General features: G+C 37.5%; 1 protein-coding gene across 3 annotated transcripts in view; it reads left to right on the top strand.

Moving 5' to 3' along the window:
• The window catches only part of LOC105210084 (leucine-rich repeat-containing protein 15), a 119,234-nt gene that overhangs the window by 58,410 nt on the left and 44,257 nt on the right, over positions 1-16,567 (top strand). For all 3 annotated transcript variants that reach the window (XM_054225533.1, XM_054225534.1, XM_054225535.1), the window contains exon 3: positions 10,063-10,177. The gene's annotated coding sequence lies outside the window, so the exon portion shown is untranslated. The remainder of the gene's footprint in view (positions 1-10,062; positions 10,178-16,567) is intronic.

The raw sequence follows: 16,567 nt of genomic DNA, 5'->3' as shown, positions 1-16,567 counted from the left end.
TGTATCCATCAAAGGGTATAAACGGATAAAGTTAGATCTGCCATCACTTCACAGGCTTAACAAGCTACAAATCAACACACACGCAGCTCAACTCTTTCTTCCAGCAATTAGTAGTGCTGTCAAGTTGTGCCTCTCTTTTTTTACTTTTTATTTTTTTCTTTGTTTTTGTTTTTAACTTTTTCAGCGCACCCTTGCGTCTCTTCAATTTACATACCACTCCCACCCTCCTCCGTTTCCGATTCGACTCGAGGAGCAGCAAGGATTCTAACAACACACTTGATCTTGCTAGTACTTGCAAATGCCCAACCTCGTACATGTTGTCATGAAGGGTCGGTGTGAGTAACTCACATGCGCCCGCTTGATTTTCTTACAGCTTTCTTCATTCGCAATGAAAATATGTACTTTGTTGTGATTTTTATTTTTCTTTTCCACTTTTCCCTTAAATTCTACAACTGACTCATTAAGTCGGGCGTGATATGGGAGGGCGCGTGCAACTGAGAAGGGTGCTCTCTTGTAATTGTGCCTGATTGCAGCGCATTTATTTACTTTCATTAAGCAATGGTGCTGCCATATCATTTTCACATCCTCCAAACATGCAGACACACATACACAACACGTGTATCAAGACTTTGCAATTTAATTTAATTCCCTTTTTATTGTATTTCTCCTCACGCTTCGTTTCTTCGTAAATATTTATTTCAACGTTTCGTTTTTTCTCAGCTTTTATTGGTTTTTATTTCATATTGTGCGTACGTTCTTTCCACATAAAATGTTAAGCTTGATGTGCTATATTCGCGTATTCTCTCCGCTCGTCTTTTAAATATTTATATTAGTCATTCAGTAATTTAAGAATATTAAGCTCTCGGTGTGCTTGCTCATAGCGTTCATGTCACTCAGTTTAATACTTCAAGAGTCATACGTTTTATATTTGAATTAAAATTTATTTTGAGTAATTTTTTATTTTATATACGAAGCGTTCATTTTAAGTTCATGTCTTTAAAGACATTCCGTTTGGGAAGCTATTTCTGCTGGTTTGAAGAATATATAGATTAGGTTTTAGATCCCCCGAATAAAGCATCGCTTTTATTTGAAAATTCGAAACTCTCGGTTCCGGATTGTAGAGAGCAACTTTACTAGAATTTTCGCCAGCAAAATGATCGGTATACTACACCGTATATAGACAGAGTATAGTGTATGATTTTTACAAGTATAGGGTTTCCTTGAGGGATAACTGTCAAACTAGGGGTACCGTATATAGATAGAGTATAGTGTATGATTTTTACAAGTACAGGGTTTCTTTGAGGAATAACTGTCAAACTAGGGGTAAAAAAAAGCACTTATGCTTGACAAGTATTTGTTCATCGTTTCTAAAACTGCCGATTCAATCTATAAACTCTGCATTATTCGTTCTTTGGACCCATCATATACAGAGGTAGTCAAAATTATTTACATATCGTATGTTTTTTTACAAGTTTCTGCATTCTCCTTGAGTTATCACAGGTTTCCGCCCAATTATCTTTAAATTGTCCTTGCAATATTTCGTTTCCTTCTTTTTAATAACATTATAAACAGTATTCCATCAAATTCTATAAATTTTAACTAACTCCGAAGCCTAAACCCGAGTCTTAAACTTAGTAACAGTCTCCAATCTAGTTATAATCGATAATTCCTTTGTTTTCGATATTTTATTTACCAATTTTTATATTTTAAGGCTGAGTTAGGTTGTTAAGAATGCAATAGAATCAAATTACTACTTTTGCTCAAACCAAATCCAAGGATAAAGGCTAAATCGCCGTGTGTAAATACTTTTGACTACTCCGAGTCTTCAGTTCATTTGCTTATTTCTCCGCCATATTTCTAGCTATTCTTGCCAAACCGACTTCATTCTCTCGGGAATAGATCAGGGTTTACAACAACATAGCATTTTGTTACCCTGCGACAACAACAACAACTAGCGAAAGCTTTTTGTGTGAAACTTGTAAAAAAACGTCCGATGTGTAAATAATTTTGACTACCTCTGTATACTTAAAGCTATTTAATATTTATTTACAAACGAATAAATCACTTTATAATTCTTCACTTTAACAAATATTTTCGAGTAATTCCTTACCAATAATTTCCGTTATTATAATAATGAAAATACCAAATACTGCATTAAATTATCACTTAAAGGTAATGCACCGAAGTAAGTGTATAAATACCAATAAATAATTTCATTAATAGCATTGTGCAAATATGTTAAAATAACGCAGATTAATTCAAAACTCTTGGATTAAGAGCTGGTTTAACCACACTCAATTCTGCGCGCCGGTCAGTATAAAAAGTACTTGAATGTCAAAAATGTTTCAGAGTTTTTTTCTTAACAAAAAAATGCAAAAATTATGGAAACCATAATGCGAAGATAAACAATGAAAATTAAATAGTAATAAAAATAATTAGCATATACTATGTATAATATAAAATATGCTTTAAATGGTCAATTAGAGCTTAAATAAATCGGGCGAACCGAAAAACAAAAAAAAAATACACTGAGGCATCAAATGAAAATAAAATATGAGGGCTGTTAATTTTTAAAGAGGCGAGCAAAACCACAATTTTCACGCGGTGATTGTTAATAATCTGTGCACTTTTTATTATATTTTCAATATACATATATACAAATGAAATTTTCCACTTCTGAAGACACCATAACTATACATATATGAAATTTTGGTGAGTAAAATATTTCAAATAAAAAATAAGAAAATAATTTCGCTAAAATGTTTCCGCTATTGTGACAAAGTGATTGCAATCATTTATACAGTCACTTGAAATATGATACCACACACAATGAAGCCACATCGTTTCACACAGATATTTCCACCAACAAAAAGAGAGAGTTGCAAACGCTTGACACTTGGAGAAAAAATAAGATATTTCAAAATCAGAAAGACAACATAAGAAATGTGAAAGCCAGCTGCTGCAGCAGGCGGGTAGTAGGCGTCTACAAGCAGGAACATAAAATTTTTGGGAACATATGACACGCATACGCCCACACAAAAAAGTCAAACATGTGAACTCTATACGAGTATATGCGACTGATTGTGTGCCCGAGAGAATTTTGAAGCACAGGCGATATTTCTTGCCATGTGTCAACTGCACGTGCAACAATTTGTGGTACGAAGAGTGAAAGTGGTTTGAAAAAAGAGCAGAAATAGAAAAAATGGAAAAATAATAAATAATAAATCTCTTGAACAACAAAACATAAGTACATACTATAATACAAAAAGTGACCAGTGAAACAAGCGTTATGTACACTCTTCAAAACGGCGCTGCATTTCGCCACAACTGCGACTTGACGCAACTTGACCCGCAGGCCTTGTTATAGCGCCTGTCATATGCCAAGTGCCATAAGATTTCAGCCAAAAGACAAATTTCCAATTGCAGCGCGCAAATAAAAGAGCAACAACCAACTCAACACCAGCGAGAGAGAGTAAGAGAGAGACAGGCGATAGCTGACAAGAACGCATAAATTGGTCAGATTGCTGCTGTGAAAGTGGTGGCAACGCAAGTAAAAGATACATTAAAAGCCAACGAGAAAACAAGTAGATAATAAATAGCGGCAATAGAGTTATAAGAATAAGATTGATGCCGCCAGCAGGAGGAAGTCACTGCGGTCGTACTTCTCATTTATACTCGCACTTGGCAGTTCAAGCTTTTGTCGACAGAGCAGACAGCAAATGATGGCTTTAAGTGAGACAAATGGTGGGCATCATTTGTTTTCTTCTTTCGTTTTTCTATACTTTTATACTCTCGCAACAAAAGTTGCTAAGAGATTATAATAGTTTTGTTCATATAACAGTTGGTTGTAAGTCATAAAACTAAACGAGTTGCAGAGGATGTCAGAGGAGAGCTACACTCACTTTTTTTAATGGAAAATGGGCGTGGCATCGTCAAAAACTATTGGACCGATTTCAATGAAATTCGGTAGATAATACTTTCTAGACACCCTGATGACACGGTTCCGGTTCCGGTAACATTATGTCCGGTTATCCCATATCTCATTTCCGGTTCGGGTAACCCGGCAGAGAAGAGCTTCATTGTGTTTTTAAGAACTTTTTTTTAATCATTATTTCGAAATCCTCAATAATGTTGAGATGTGGTTAATGGGTCAAAAACCATGTCTCAAAAACTACTCGACCGATTTCAATGAAATTCTGTATTGGAAAAATTGTCAAAATCGGACTATAACTTTTCAAGGGCCCGGATATCGAACTTGAATATCGGTTAATATGTGAGATATCTTAGCAAAATTAAGTGAGCAAAAATAAGTAATCTTGGATAAGATACACTACTTGATGGTGAAAATGAGTGAAATCGGTTCAGAACTTACTTCAGCCCTCATACAGTAAATATGATGATTTTCGTTATTCTATTGGAATATATGGGTCAAATTGTTTGTTATCTTAATGAAACTATATCAATAAACCGCGAAAGTATAAAATGCTCGGATGCAGCCGAACTTTACCTTTCCTTACTTGTTTCATATAATATTTGTGTGTGTAGGTTTCTTGAGCCCGACAGAATTGGAACAACCTTTTGGTTAGTCATTATGGTTATGTATCAACTGCCGGGTCTTCGAATACGGAGAACATTATATTCGCTATTATAAGCCCGCAAGTCTCGGAATCATTTTGAATTTTCCTTATCTGAAGAATGAAAAAATATACATAAAATCGACGACCATGTGCCTATAAAGTGGTTATAGCGGCCTTAGCCGAAAGCTTTCAGAAAATAATAATAGGTATATTGGCCGATAAAAAATCGAAAAATGTGTAGAAAACTTTTATAAGAGCCATCGCCGCTCGAGTTAATGTCAAACCTCCGAGTATTTTCCCGAATTAAGAAAGTTAGACGGTGTAAAATTTGAGTATATTATTGAAGAAACCCAGCTCTTAGAAAACGGCCATTCTTAGTCTTGAGGTGGTTTCTGCTAATCATCCCACTAAATTGTTCTCGCAGCCTCCTACTTGTCTTTTGGACAACTTCTTAACTTGGGTTTTAAGCTGAACTATCACTCGCACCTCCGCACAGATTTACTCGAATCGTTTGTTTTCTACACTATTACGACTGCTGTTCTTACATACTAGCTCTGTGAGAAAATGCAGCAGTCTTTTTTCACACTTCACGTTATCTGCGCGAGATTTGCTCAAGTGGTCGCATTGTTTCTGTTATTTTTTTGTTTGTTTTCTGATCTTTCTCTTTTGTCTTATTATTGTTATCGTCATTGTTATTGTTGTTGTGGCATGAGTACTTACTGCTTTGGCGGCATTTACCGGCGTTGGCAATTGCATTCTATACACCTTTGTGTGTAAACCGCGGCTACGTCAATGGCTGGGAGTTGAGGAATTATTGAGGTTATGTTCAGACATTGAATTTAAGCTAAGTAAACACGGTTGCGGAGTACAAACAAAGACATCTACAAGAGGTGTAAATGTCGGTATTTTCTAGATAACTTTTGCGGTAAACTTTCATCTTAGTTTTTTAAATAAAAAAAGTGAATATCTGTGCACCACCCAGAACACATAGAAGATACAAATAATATGTTTATAACATTTTTTTAATGACTAGAGAACAGACTGGCTATACGGTAACGTGAGAAATTATCCCATAAAGAATTCTCCCTTTTTAACGTTAAAAAAACACGTTTAATATCCAAAGCAAAGAATCTCGGTGCTTTTACGAATGATGGATTATAACATTAGGTTAAAAATTAGAAAAAAGAAATTATAATTTTTCTAGAATTCTAATATTTTATTAAGAGATGCTTGAGCTTACAGATGTGCTCTTACGTTATTCGAAAGATATTGGTCTTCACAAGTTTATTAATACTCAGTACATACCAGGAAACACTGATGTTGTTTTTGTAATAATTTGAAGTTTTAACTCTTCCATATTCAAAGCTTCATATTTTGGGAGTAAGTTACATAGTTAACTGAGCAGAACAATATTCTCAAATCGTTTAAATATTAATTGATATCCCGTTATTAAACGTATGTATTTGTTACGTATTTTTGTTTACAGAAATAATATCTATAATTGTAGATATGTATACTACATACTCTCTAATCTCTGAGTGTGTTTATCCATGCGTGTTCACTTTCCATTTCAAGTAATTTGTTGTTATTTATTTTTTTCCAAACGAAACGTACTCGTATTTACAGTTTTGCTCCTGTGGGATGTTTTCAACATTTTATGCTCCAAAGCATCTATTGATGGAAAGGATGTCAGTAACTTTTCAACGAGTCAAATTCAGCAAAAAATATCTTATATATATGTATACACTGTTGGGACCACAACCTAGAGAGCTGTGCAATGAGAGATTGAGATTGAGTTACTACAATGTGCCGCAAATGTAACTGGTTAACTTGAGTAGGAGATGTGGCAAGGAAGGTAGAAAAAGTTAGCGACACAGGAGTGAAAGGCGTAAGAGACCACATTGAGGCAGCCAATAATAGAAGTTGTAAACCGCAGAGCGGAGAATTAGGTAAACCGCAAACCAGACACAAAGTTGAGCCTATGCGTTGCGAAGTTATTGAAAGGCAAAACAAGAACTTTCTCTACGCCATGCAAATTAGACACAACACCACTAACATACTTAAAGTGTGTACTGTTAAAGAATTTAATTTATGCTGCTGAAGTCAAGTGGTTATGTGAAACGGTTATTAATTTTCGTTTCAATTGAAAAATCAGTGAGCAGATTTTCTCAAACAATATAGCTAAGAAATTATGTTATTTTTTGTTTACGGAAAAGTTCAATAAAAAGAATGCCGAGAGTTTGAATCTGTAGACTTTGAAGTGTAAATTGTTTCATACATACAGTCTTCTCCAACTTTTCGACTAATCGTCATTTCAAAATGTGTCTAACATTATGGGTCTTGATATGTGTCGTCGAAGCATTTCGTACTTTATAAGAAATTATTTATTTCCGAGAAAGAGTTATGTTCGCATAGTGTCAGAGGTCACGATCTATTGATATCTGGTGTTTTGTTGTGATTTCGTATTTATGATTATAAGTTTTTTTATGGGGACTAAAGCTTGTTGGATGAATTTTTCATCAATTTTTATGCCTCTTCCATCATAAGGCTTCATCCAAGCTAATCTACCTAAGTTTTGATATCATCTTTGCACTTCGTCAAAAATTCGAAATATTTCCCGAAAATTCAAAGTATGGAAAATAAAAGTTAGTCATTTAGCTAGACTTTCTCCTCACTCCATCAGCTTAATACGCACCCATGGAAGGCCACGCAACCATTGAAATGTGGCACTAAAACTAGTTTCACCACACCGTTCATGAAATAAAAACGACAATTGATGTCGGCAACCCTTGCAGCTAACACATCGTTACTTCAAATTCTGTTCTGCGCTCCACCGTTGCACAATGAAATCAGTGCGTGTCAAGCCTAATTATAAAATTCGCTAGGCGACCAGCGTTTAACAGACATCAACATCAAAGTGCAGTCGAACAGCGCGCGAATGGCGCAGAGTTAAGCGACGACCCACCAAAACTCATTCACACACACACATACGCGCACTCTGATGTATGAGTGTCTGCGTAGAATTTACAACTGACTGACATGGTTGAGCGACCAGCCAGCCAAAGTGCGCGCCAAAACAATTGCTTAGATAAAACTGACTGCAAAGTTTTCGACGGCACCAATCATACTCAAATACACACGAACACACACTCATCTCTATATATAATGGCTGTGCGATTTGGCACAAAACACTTACACATAACCACTCACGCGCATAGCAATTTAGTACTCAACCAACAGCTCATAAATAAGAGCACATACACAAACATGTACATGCAACAGCATAGGTGTGCAGCCCCAAAGCCTACGTTTATACCTCAGTTGGCCCGCATTGCGGCCGGTCTGCGGCCTGCGGTAAACATTGGTAATTCGCCTGTTTATCGCCGAGTGGTTGTCAGTCATTGCGCCTAAGCGCCGTTAAGCATGTTAATTTTCCGCATTTCAACCAACAACTCCATCCCGCCAACAACACCAGCAACAACTGTCCGCATTTGCTACAGTGCACCGTTGACTGCCGCCGCCATTGCTTTATCCTTGCTACATCAATGTCCCGTACGCCACAATGGAATTATATGCGCGCAGCCCCAGTGTACAGAGAAAAAATCACCGTTACTCCTGTGTATCCCCGACATGTGGCAAGTTGCAAATTGCATGCATGAAACAACTAATCATCAACAATGACGCAGGATCCTGGCGTCCGACAGCCTTAACTATTGGGTGTATGTGTGTCAGTCAATTAGGTAGACAGTGGGCTCTCTATCCGGGTAATAATATCATTACCTCCATACTCCTCGCTTGTGCATAACAAAAATGCGCTGATCTCTGCCGATACGGCTAATTTTCCTTCTCCCTTGCTGTGGTCGAAAGCAAACGGAAATTAAAATGCCGTTTGTGGACCAGCGGATCTCAGGTGGTAGAAATGCATAGTCGGAAGCTTACATTAATGGAAATCTATTCATATATAATGGTTGGTTCTAATGCAAGTTTTTTATGTTCAAAACAGCAACAACAAAGTTTTACAGTTGAAATCGATGTAAGAGAAATGGATAGCTCATACAAAAGTTAGAACTACTCGTTGTTCCCTCTTTAATGCATTGTGTCAGCGTTTTGTTTTATATCAGTTGTTTGTTCGATTCGCCAATCCCTATAGTTTTCCGCAAAACTCCCCATCATGTAGTGATATTTATTGCAGAGATCTTCAGTTTTGAAATCACCTAACTTCTTTTCAAGGAGTTATTTTAGAAGTGTACCTGAATGTATTTGGACTATTAATGAGCTCAAGCTTAAACTTCATGCTGAAATAATTATCCCACCACCCAAGAAGATCGATAAAGACACTTTTCCAGGAACAAGATTTACCACTTGATTGCTGCTATAACCCAAAAATAGTTCAAATAGTCTGTTCATATGCCTGCTTATCATACGATCAGCATATTATTCTAGTTAGTTCAGTCAATCTAAATGGACTACCCTGTATTAGTAGCCAACCTGAATTGTAGCGCTGCTTGTGCCGTAATCTAATTACCTGTCATTTGTTTGCCATGAACGGAAGTATTGATAATAAGAGGAAGGTATGGTCTAAAGTAATTATACTTTATTAATTTATCAGACAATTGACCTCGCGGTAAGGGGTAATTAAATATTTTTTAAACGAAATCTAGTCCTTTTAATTTCATTGACATTTCTCTTCAGTTAGGTTTTCATTTCCTCATGGAAAGATATACCATCAATCAACAAGTCGAAATTATTGAAATTTACTACCGAAATTCGGAGTCAGTGGCATCAACTTTAAGAGCTCTACGTTCTACGTTCCACACGTACTCCATGAGTCCCCATTGCATCCCGAAAAAATTACGGTTTGGTCGGTTTATGGGTCGGTGGCATCATTGGGCCGTACTTCTTGCGTGATGAGAAAGACCGTCACGTTAATGTGAATGGAAATCGCCACCGCTCAATGATAACCGAACATTTTTGATCCGAATTGGATGTCATAAACTTGGATAATATGTTAATATGTGGTTCCAATAGGCCGGCGCTACAAGCCACACAGCGAATGTCACAATCGATTTATGTGAACATGTTATCTCGCGGAATGGACCAGTCAATTGGCCGCCTCGGTCGTGCGATTTGTGGGGCTACGTCAAGTCTATGGTCTATGTCAGCAAGCCAGCGACGACTGATGAACTTCGTACGAATATCGAACGTCAAATTGCAGTAATATCAGCTTATTTATGCTTGAATATTGGGTTTAGCTTCTGGACTTTTGCAAGCTTACCCGTGGTGGCCATGCAATATAAATCGTTATATTAGTTACTAACATCCCAATATATGAACCGAATATTATTAGTAAATGTCGGGATTCCGAAATACATTTTATAAGAATTATCAGGTTATTAAAAACTTATTATGATCTTTTGATATAAAAACTTAATTTCAAATATAAAAAGTCTTTAAAATTTTTTTATTTTATTATTTCTCGTTTTAGAAACAGCAGACATTTTGTATGCATTTACTACCATAGCATAGTGCTGTTATTACCGGAAACCATCAATGAATCATCCTAGAAGAAGCTGTTAATAAAGTGAACATTCGAGTTATTGGTAAGTTTATTGAGTTATTAGCTCAAAAAAGTGAAACTCTTGTAGCTTAATAACTAAAAATAATCAGTAGTCAGTAATTTGAGTGTATTTGAAAAATGGCGAATCGAACACACAAACTGAAATAGAAAATAGAGTTACAATAGCGAGCAGAAAAGTGGTCTAATATTTATTAATTAATAATTTAGCCTTTAAATAATTAAACGTAGCAGTCGCACAAAAGAAAAGTGAATAATGGACTAGTTGTATAGAAAATGTTCAATTTCACGAAGCAAATGCTGTAATGCCGATGGATTACCGGCCGAGCTATTCAAATACGGCGGCGAAGAGCTGATAAGGTGCTTGCATCAGCTTCTTTGCAGAATATGGTCGGATGAAAGCATGCCTGACGATTGGAATCTCAGTGTACTCTGCCCAATACACAAAAAGGGAGACCCCACAATTTGCGCCAATTACTGTGGGATAAGCCTCCTCAACATCGCGTATAAGGTTCTGTCGAGCGTATTGTGTGAAAGACTAAAGCCCACCGACACACACCATCTCTTTGTCGACTTTAAAGCTGCTTTCGACAGCACGAAAAGGAGCTGCCTTTATGCCGCGATGTCTGAATTTGGTATCCCCGCAAAACTAATACGTCCGTTCGATACCAGACGAGGTTTCAGACAAGGTGACTCACTCTCGTGTGATTTCTTTAACCTGATGCTGGAGAAAATAATACGAGCTGCAGAGCTAAACAGAGAAGGTACAATCTTCTATAAGAGTGTACAGCTACTGGCGTACGCCGATGATATCGATATCATTGGAAACAACACCCGCGCCGTTAGTTCTGCTTTCTCCAGACTGGATAAGGAAGCGAAGCGTATGGGTCTGGTGGTGAACGAGGACAAGACGAAATATCTCCTGTCGTCAAACAAACAGTCAGCGCATTCGCGTCTTGGCTCCCACGTCACTGTTGACAGTCATAACTTTGAAGTTGTAGATAATTTCGTCTACCTGGGAACCAGCATTAACAGCAATAACAATGTCAGCCTGGAAATCCAACGCAGAATCACTCTTGCCAACAGGTGCTACTATGGACTAAGTAGGCAATTGAAAAGTAAAGTCCTCTCTCGACGAACAAAAACCAAACTCTACAAGTCTCTCATCATTCCCGTCCTACTTTACGGTGCAGAAGCGTGGACGATGTCAACATCCGATGAGACGGCACTAGGAGTTTTCGAGAGAAAGGTTTTGCGGAAGATTTATGGTCCCTTAAGAATTGGCAACGGCGAATACCGCAGACGATGGAACGATGAGCTGTATGTGTTATTCGACGACATAGACATAGTCCAGCGAATAAAAAAACAGCGGCTTCGATGGCTAAGACATGTTGTTCGAATGGATGAAGGTGCTCCAGCTCTGAAAGTATTCGATGCAGTACCCGCTGGTGGAAGCAGACGAAGAGGGAGACCTCCACTCCGATGGAAGGACCAGGTGGAGAGGGACCTGGCTTCGCTTGGAATAACCAATTGGCGCCAAACTGCTAGAAGGAGAGATGCGTGGCGCGCTGTTTTGGACTCGGCTATAACCGCGTAAGCGGTGGCTACGCCAGTCAAGAAGAAGAAATATAATGCTGTAAATATACAAACTATTACCAACTTCAGTAGTTCAGCCGCCTAACACCAAAATACACGCATATTCTTTGAAGGCAACCCTACTCGACACACAGCTGACTGTAAAGTGACATCGCCTGTCAACCTTGTCTTGTGCGATAAACCCACTTCACACGCCCAACACTGACTGCATGCAAACGCATTTTTATTGGTGTTGTGTAGTCTCTATGTGTGTGGCATAGCATAACCACACTTCTAATGCATGCTGGCATTTATAATGTAAACATATGAGTACAGACTTTTGCATGTGCCCTTTTGTTGTTGTCATACAGTAATTTACATTGAAATATGCACATGTGTAACTGTATACTCGCATAATATACAACAAATGTTGACAGTGCCATAATGAATTCATGAAACTGATATCGCATTGTCAGACCAGAAGAAAGCTATCTATTACACTTTTATAATACAATAGTCAGTGACAATATGAAATGCATGCTAAAAGAACAACAATAAAATATAACAAAAGCGTAGACAAAATTGAAAAATGCATATGCATTAGAGTGGTTCATTAAAGTAGGAAAAACATTTCTGTTATATTATATATTCTATGAAATTAATGGCGTTATTGCAGTTAAATATATCTTCTTCTTGACTGGCATAGACACAGCTTACGCGGTTATAGCCGAATCGACAACAGCGCGTTTGGAAATCCTAAGTGTAACCAGGTCGCTCTCCGCCTGGTCTTTCCAACGGAGGGAGGCCTTACTCTCCCTCGACTTCCACCAGCAGGTACTGCCTCGAACACTTTCAAAGCTGGAGTGTTTTCGTCCATACGGACAACATGACCTAGCCAGCGTCTTTTTATTCACTGAACTATGTCAATGTCGTCGTATAACTCCTACAGCTTATCTTTCCATCGTCTGCGGTATTCGCCGTTGCCAATGCTCTGAGGACCATAAATCTTGTGCCAAAATTTCCTCTAGAAAACTCCTAGTGTCATCTCACCCACGCTTCTGCACCATAAAGTAGGACGGGAATGATGAGGGACTAGTAGAGTTTGGTTTTTGTTCGTCGAGAGAGGACTTTACTTTTCAGTTGCTGAGTAGGCAACAGTAGTCCATAGTAGCATCTGCTGGCAAGAGTGATTCTGTGTTGGATTTCAAGGCTGATTTTATTATTGGTGTTGATGCTGGTGGCTAGGTATACGAAATTATCTACAACTTCAAAGTTATGACTGTCAACAGTGACGTGGGAGCCAAGACGCGAATGCGCCGACTGTTTGTTTGATGACAGAAGATATTTCGTCTTGTACTCGTTCACCCCCAGACCCATACGCTTCGCTTCCTTATCCAGTCTGAAAAAGCAGAACTAACGGCGCGGGTGTTATGATATCGATATCATCGGCGTACGTCAGCAGCTGTACACTATTATAGAAGATTGTACCTTCTCTAGCATCAGGCACGGTTAAATATATACTTATATAAATTTTTATTGTTGCGCTAAATATGAAAAATTTTCATAATTTTATTACCACCCTAAAACTCATAATACACTTATTCATATCATCTATGTATATCCGTACAAACAACTGTTGTGGTTAAACTGTAAGTGAGTAGTCTTGAAGTTGAGAAGCATAAATAACGGTATATTTTAATATGTACACTCGTTTAATGTGCTATCAATTCATTGTTGTACTTGCAAGATTTATGCATTCACTTTATAAGGAAGATATGCGTTTGTTTGAATGATACGAGGCATAAAGAGATTCTACAAAGAAGCAATTGAAATGTAGTATAAGAGACAAACCACAATGGCAATAAAATTGCAAGATAAATAAATTGTAGAAAGCGCAAAGAATGAAGTTTTCACAAAAGATATTTGTATGTATGTATATTTATAATAAATAACAAGTAAGGAAAGGCTAAGTTCGGGTGCAACCGAACATTTTATACTCTCGCAATTTATTTAGAGATTTACCAATAATTTCGGTGAAAAATTACCCTTAGGCACTGAGTTCTTCATGTTCGATATCAGGGGTCTTGAAAAGTCATAGTCCGATTTTGGCAATTTTTCCACAAGTGATGTCACAGCCCATATACAGTATTTGTGTAAAGTTTTATTCCGTTATCTTCATTGGTTCTTAATGTATATAATAGAAAGTGAACGAATCAGAAGATTTCAAAATTGAGTTATATGAGAAGTAGACGTAGTTGTGAACCGATTTCGCCCATATTCCACCAGTGTCATCAGGGTGTCAAGAAAATATGATATACCGAATTTCATTGAAATCTGTCGAGTAGTTCTTGAGATATGGTTTTTTACCCATAAGTGGGCGACGCCACGCCCATTTTCCATTTTGTAAAAAAATCTCAGTTCAGCTTCCTTCTGCCATTTCTTATGTAAAATTTGGTGTTTCCGACGTTTCTCGTTAGTGAGTTAACGCACTTTTAGTCATTTTCAACCTAACCTTTGTATGGGAGGTGGGCGTGGTTATTATCCGATTTCTTTCATTTTTGGACTGTATAAAGAAACGGCTAAAAGAAACGACTGCAGAAAGTTTGGTTTATATAGCTTTATTGGTTTGCAAGATATATACAAAAAACCTATTTGGGGGCGGGGTCACGCCCACTTTTCCAAAAAAATTATATTAAAAATGCGAACCTATGTTCCAAATTTTATTTTCATAACTTTATTTATGGTTTAGTTATAGCTCTTAATGTGTTTTTGGTTATCGCCATTTTGTGGGCGTGGCAGTGGTCCGATTCCGCTCATCTTCGAACTTAACCTTCTTATGGTGCCAAGGAACACGTGTTCCAAGTTTCATTAAGATATCTCAATTTTTACTCAAGTTACAGCTTGCACGGACGGACAGACGGACCGACGGACAGACAGACAGACAGACTCGTCACCCTGACCACTTTGGTATATATAACCTTATATCTAACTCGTTTAGTTTTAGGACTTACAATCAACCGTTATGTGGACAAAACTATAATACTCTCTCAGCAACTTTTGTTGCGAGAGTATAAAAAGACTCAACAAATAGCCTAAACAAATGGTGCATATCTTGGCTGTCAAATGACCAGTGTTAACACTTATTTAAAATTCATTCAGCTAGCTGGTATGACTAGCATTTAATTCTTTGGAATAATTGATCAATTGTTATAAAAATTTTATTATTTTTAAATTATTCGATTTATTCTCGTATTTTTAGCAAAAAAGAAAAGATAACAGAATTTTTTCCGAAATGTATGTAGTTAGACTAAGGCAAAGGTTTAAACTCAAATATTCCAACATTTTTCGAAAACATACTTAATTTGCTATTCATTCACATAACTAAAGTTATTAAAATTATTTTTAAATAATGTATGCCGAGCAGCTGGAGGTGCAACAAAACTACTATTACCCTGCAGCCGCCTGCACTTTGGCCAAGTAATATCATTATAACAACAATAGAAACTCCCAAGATGTATGGCATCCGGCCCAGCCTGGCCCGCTTCATATTGCACACCAGCCTTGTTGCTACACACAATAACAACAACAACCACAATAATGACTACGACCACAGCTGCGTTGGTAGCGACCGTCAAGCGTCGTGTGCTTACAGTTAAGGGCCAAGGTGCTGCTGTAACCTCGAAATTCGAAACTGCAATGTTTTTGCCTTCTTTTTGTTCATTTCTATGTATTTTGTTGCTGTTTTTAACTTGATTTTGTTTTTGAACAGTAACTTTGCGTGCAAGTTGGGAGTAAGTGCCGGCACATGGCACCAAAGTAAAAACATTTATTGTGTGCCTGCATGTGTATGTGTGTGCAATTTATGGAAATACTATCATATATTTCGTATAACAGTAGTTGGCCAAGTTTATGGCCTTTTGTGCACGCTCTACCGGATATACGCACCATATGTAATGCCAGTGTCGCCATATTGGTTAACCGCAAGTAAGCAAGATTCTACACACGTACATTGGTTATATTTTGTTTGAACAGTATAAAATAGAATACTGTAATATAGCGTTATTTCGTATATAAATGCTGGAGATTTGTTTTATTTTCCACGAAATTCATGGAGAGGACTTTAACAGATATGTAGATGGATAGAGAAAAGACTATATCTTCAGCTTCTTCCTTAGCATTACAACCGGTGTGGACCGATCCCAAGACAGATCCCTATGCACTTGGTCCTTCCATTGGATGTTTGCGCTTTCCTGCTTCCGTTGTCCAGCCATGAGTCTCGAAACGAAGAAACTTTTCACTGAAGCATTATATTCCATACGACATGGCCGCATTTGTTGATTTTTTCTATAAATCTATTCATGTCGCTCTAGATCTCATACAGTTCATGGTTCAATTTGTTCGGTATTCCTCGCTCACGCGGACGGCTACAAAGATCTTGCGGAGAACTGTTCGCTCGAATGTTCCAAGTATCTTCTTATCTCGGATTGTCATTGTCAATGTTTCTACGCTGCATAACAGGATGGGATGATGAGAGACTTATAGAGCCTAATTTTTTCTCGTCAAGAGAGGGATCTGCTTCTCAATTGCGTAGAATATTTGTCGCAGTGCAGGTTATTATACTCTCGCAAAGTTGCTACGAGAGTATTATAGTTTTGTCCACTTAACGGTTGGTTGTAAGTCCTAAAACTAAACGAGTTAGATATAGGGTTATATATATCAAAATGAACAGGGTGACGAGGAAAGTGTATGTCTGTCCGTCCGTCTGTCCGTCCGTCCGTGCAAGCTGTAACTTGAGTAAAAATTGAGATATCTTGATGAAAGTTGGAAGACGTATTTCTTT

Source organism: Zeugodacus cucurbitae, chromosome 2 (assembly GCF_028554725.1).
Source record: "Zeugodacus cucurbitae isolate PBARC_wt_2022May chromosome 2, idZeuCucr1.2, whole genome shotgun sequence".
NCBI classification, from domain to species: domain Eukaryota; kingdom Metazoa; phylum Arthropoda; class Insecta; order Diptera; family Tephritidae; genus Zeugodacus; species Zeugodacus cucurbitae.
Note: the sequence above shows the minus strand (reverse complement) of the source record. Positions and strands in the feature narration are given on the sequence as shown.